Raw genomic sequence first — 5,041 nt, 5'->3', positions numbered from 1 at the left:
CTGGTGAATATTAACCAAGGTCAACTCAGTTATCAGAGGAGCAAACAGGGACTAAGTCCATCTTCTGGACACAGAGCCACCACCCCCGCTGCCTGTGTGTGCCCCGCCCGGGTGCGCAGGCCTCGGCTCTACAGACCAAAGGATGTCATTGTGCTGCTCATAAACCCCAGCGTCCCGCGTCTGGGTGGGGCGGCATGACTCAGGCACTTTGAGAGCTGCCATTCACTGAGCTGCCTCCACATACCTGCTGCTGAAGGCACACTGCAGCCCTGGGGGTGGGAGCAGCGGCTTATGTGCCCATTTGGCAGACAGGGAACTGAGGCCCAGAGCGGAGGGGCTGCTCACTCAAAATCACTAAGCCAGCTTCCTGAGGCGAAGGTGGGGCGTGATGGTGGCGACAGCCACCTTAGGCTGATGTGTTTGGCCCTGGGCACAGGTGAGGGGTGAGAGAGTTGGTCTACATCAGTGATGGCGAACCTATGACACGCGTGTCAGAGGTGACACGCGAACTCATTTTTTGGTTGATTTTTCTTTGTTAAATGGCATTTAAATATATAAAATAAATATCAAAAATATAAGTCTTTGTTTTACTACGGTTGCAAATATAAAAAAATTTCTATATGCGACACGGCACCAGAGTTAAGTTAGGGTTTTTCAAAATGCTGACACGCTGAGCTCAAAAGGTTCGCCGTCACTGCTCTAGATGGAAGAGCCGCTGTTGGAGGTGTTTCCGTCCCACTTCCGAGCGTGGTCGCCGGGGATGTGCAGAATGACTTCTGTAAAGAGCTGGTCTGCTCAGCCCTCTGCTCAGCCTGCCCTCCAGGCTTCTCTGAAGCCCGGAGGCCCGGTTCCTGGGCAGCCACAGGCCTGTTGGTTTCTGCCCGCAGACCTGTGCAGCCCACATACCTGGGGTTTTCCTCGGGGACGTGGTCTGTTCTGGAGCTTTTGCAGGCCCTGAGGGGCACTGGTGGGGTTGGGGGCGTGGTACAGGGTTGAGACCATAGGGTCCCACTTGACTGTGGTCCCTTTGAGACCATAGGGTCCCACTTGACTGTGGTCCCTTTAAGAGCCTGAGGCAGACCACACCACACTCTCCACACCCCCTGCCTGTCTGGCACATCTACTCTCTGGATATTTGATGGAGTGATGAGTGCATTTTCATCCCTCCTGTCACTGCCCCCGTCCCAGCTGTGGGCTCTGCCAGGTGAATGACCTGCAGGTTCCCCTTGCACACGGTTCAGACCGGAACCCAGCTCCCCCTTCATTGGTTGTGAGGTCTCAGGCAAGCCTTGACCTCCTCGTGGCTCAGTTTCCCATCTGTAAAATAGGGATGAGGACAGCACCCACCCCCGTGCACCTCTGCGAGGATTCAAAGCAGCCGTTCACGGCCAGCTCAGAGCCTGAGCCCAGTGCTGTGCGCACAGTAAGCCCTTATGATGTTGCCCGCCCCTGCCCTCCCTGGTGTCATTCGAGGTGGGTGAGGGGCTTTCCAGAAGCTGTCCTCCCGGCTCTCTTGTGCAGTCCTCTCTGTCACCCCTCCTCATGCAGGAGCAGAACTGAGCCCAGAAAGGGAGGATCCCCTCCCTCATATCCTCCTGACCCCCCATTTCACAGTCTGGCTGCAGGGCCCCGACTCTTCCCCTGAGCTGGCAGAATGGGCAACTCCCCCCAGGCTCTAGGTCCACTGGAAGCTGAGGGAGCCAGGCCGTGGCTGAGGTGAGCCTGCCCTCCATACCTCATGGGCATTTCTTCTCTTTCCTGTACCTCAGTTTCTCCATCTTCACAATGGAGCTCCAAGACCAGCTGTCCCTCCCAACTCTTGCACTGGATGGCAATGTCCAATCTCGGCCCCTTAGCCCAGTAGCCTGGGGGTTAGTAGGAGGGTATGGCCTGCTCTACCTCCAGTTTCCGACGCTTTGTTGGCAGTCACACCTCCTGCAGTGGCCCGTTCTCCCCCTCCTGCTCCTGCTCCTCGGGGCCCTGGGGTGCTGAGGGCCACAGCACACAGGCCATGTGCACCTGGAGCACAGCGTCCCGTCTCTGCTCGTCTGGGAGGAAGGAGGTCTGGGTGGCTGGTGGAGGCAGCAGGCCCGGGAGGGGCAGGAAACTGGGGCAGGAAGTTGCCTTGCACAAAGCTGTCATTCACCAGGGGGACTTTAGATGGCCCCTCCCGGCCCGGGCAGTCCTGCATGTCACCTGCTGCTCCTGCCATGTCTGGCCTGTGTGACCCAGGCATGGGCTTGGAAGCTAAGCATCTAAGTTCAACCCTTAACTCCACCCCTGTCTTTTTGTGAGCTCTTAGCTACTTTACCTCTCTGTGCCCCAGTTTCCCGTCTGTGAGATGGAGGAGAGGATGGTCACTTCTGCCAGGATTGTGAAGAGTCAGGGAGATGATGACATGTAAGATCTGGGCCATCTCAGGCACAGGTGGACCCTAAGGGGATGCCAGCCATCGTATGATCTTTGGATGTGTTTCTGGACCTGGGAAACCTTTCCCATGGTCCCAGGGGGCTGAGCAGGAGGAAGACTTGGGGAGCAGCACTCATTGTTCAGGGACGAAGAGCTCATTTTGCTTCTCGGAGGTACAAGGCCAGATGCAATTAGCATCTTTCTGAGCACCTCTGAGATGCGGAGGGCTGAGTCGGGCGTGGGTTGGTTGGAGCCACGCCGACTTCATGTCACCTCTCTGAGCTTCAGGTCCCTCATCTGTAAAATGGGGATCATGTGGGGATCAATGGGGATCATCTGTAATATGGGGGACTCTTTCTCTTAGGGTTGCGTGAGGCTACACGAGGAGATGCTTGTGGGGCCTTTCCCAGCAGGCCTGCTCTGCCAGCATCGCCGACACGTCTTACAATCCATTTCACTGAGTGGGTCAGTCAGATGTTCCAGGTTTTCTCTCCCAGGAGATGAACTGAGTTCGCACCATTAGCTCAGTTCATCTTGGCGTCTTGCGAATCTACCAACTTGCAGCACCCTAGTGGGCCCTCCTCCTTCCTCTTTTCTCCGGGGCCCCTTCCTGTGTGTGGTTCTTGCTTTTTCTGGAACAATTTGGCTAATTCACAGCTTCTTGTTTTCACTCCTCATCCTTACCCAGATAGAGAAAAAGAAGTGAATTTATGCAGCATACGTGGCAATATATTTAACAGAAGGAATAAAGCACTCACCTCTAGCTTCATCCCCTACTGGTTAAAATTTAAAAAAGAACCAATGTTTTCATTAAAAAAGTAACCATTGCCCGGCCAGCATAACTCAGTGGTTGAGCATTGGCCTATGAACCAGGAGGTCACGGTTTGCTTCTGGTCAGGGCACATGCCTGGGTTTGGGCTTAATCCCCAGTTGGGGGCGTGCAGGAGGCAGCCAATCAATGATTCTCTCTCATCATTGATGTTTCTGTCTCTCTCCCTCTTCCTTCCTCTCTGAAATCAATTTTTTAAAAGTAACCTTTTGTACATTTTAACTTTACCCTTTTGACCTTATCGCCTATAGTGGCCATTACAGACTTCCGGCCGTTAGGAGACTCAGCTTGTCCTGTTGAACTATTTTTGGTGTTTATTCCCGTGAGGACAGTCAGGTGGCCACACTGTGGCCAACAGGTGCTCCTCTGAGTTCTCTCTCCCTTTGGCGGTCCTTGCTGACACTGCACAAAGCCCGCACCTGCTTCCTGGCCCAGCACCCCGTCCCAGGCCCATCTTCTTTTCTCCTGCCCTGGACATGGTGTCAGAGACCCTCCAGGGGACTGTGGGAGGCCCCCAAGGACTTTGGGACTTGTTTCTCAGGAAAACGCAAGCCCCGCGTGGGTGGCTCAATTAACGGAGAGCAATAGGCTCTTCAGTGTTGCCCAACGCCGACCTTGGCCCGGAATGGGTCAGTTCCCCTGGCGTCATCTTTCCTGTTGACTCGAAGCTGGTCTGTTTGCTTGGTTTTAACGAGTCTCCCATTGCTTTCATTTTGCAACATGCCCTCAGGCCACCTGCACTTCTCGAGCACGTGCTGTTTGCCAGGTTCTGTGTCAGTGCTGTGCAGTGGGTGCCAATAAAAGCCACTCATTGGAGATGGGGAAACTGAGGCACGGGGTGTAACCATGATGCCTGCTTTTGTATGGCCAGCAAGCCAAGAATGGTTTCTACATTTTTAAATGGTTGAGAGAAAAAACCTCAAAAGGAGCACAGTATTTGGTGCCACAGAAATTACATGGAATTCAGTTTTCAGTGTCCATGTGGGAGGTTTGATGGGTGCACGGCCACACCCACTCATTTATTGTCCGTGGCTCTTCTGTGCTATGGTGGCCGAGTGGAGTCATGACAGAAACCCTGTGGCCTGCAAAACTGAAAATGCCTGCTTGCTGGCCTTTCCAGAACAAATTCCCGTTTCCTGCCCGAGAGAAGATCCCATTCGCCACCTCCGTTTGTCTCCAGCTCTATTGCCTGCTGGGCTGCCAGGGTGTGCCAGGCTTTTCTCATCCCCAGTGGACATGCCTTTCCTTTCCTCTGCCCATGGCTGACTCAGGGACCCCCATCCCACCCAAGACAAACTCATCGATAAGCCTCCCCGACCTCCGTGGGTTGGGTCTCTCTCCACAGCACCGTGTCCCATCCCCTGAGAACACATCACAGCAGCTGACGGCCACTGAGCATGTGGCGTGGCCGGACACCATTCTCAGAGACATCACAGCCTTCATCCTCACAGTACGCCCACCAGGTGGATGCTTTTGCTCTCTCCATTTTACAGATGAGGAAACGAAGGTCACAGAGGTCAAGCACCTGGCCCTCGGTCACGGAGCTGGCGAGATGGGCAGGGGAGATTCAAACCAGGCTGTGTGGCTGCAGGGCAAGGAGGCAGGACCCGAGCTCAGCTCTAACCCCAGACTGCAGTTACCCGAAGGTAGGGCTGGCTTTTACTCACTCTCTGTGCTCAGCACAAAACAGGTGCGCAAAGGATGCTTGATGAACTGCGTTAACCAAATGAAGTCTAGCAGACATGTAGCATTTCCTTAATCCAGGGGTCCTCAAACTACGGCCCACGGGCCACATGCAAATAC

This window comes from Myotis lucifugus, unplaced genomic scaffold (assembly GCF_000147115.1).
Source record: "Myotis lucifugus unplaced genomic scaffold, Myoluc2.0 scaffold_742, whole genome shotgun sequence".
NCBI classification, from domain to species: Eukaryota; Metazoa; Chordata; class Mammalia; order Chiroptera; family Vespertilionidae; genus Myotis; species Myotis lucifugus.
Note: the sequence above shows the minus strand (reverse complement) of the source record.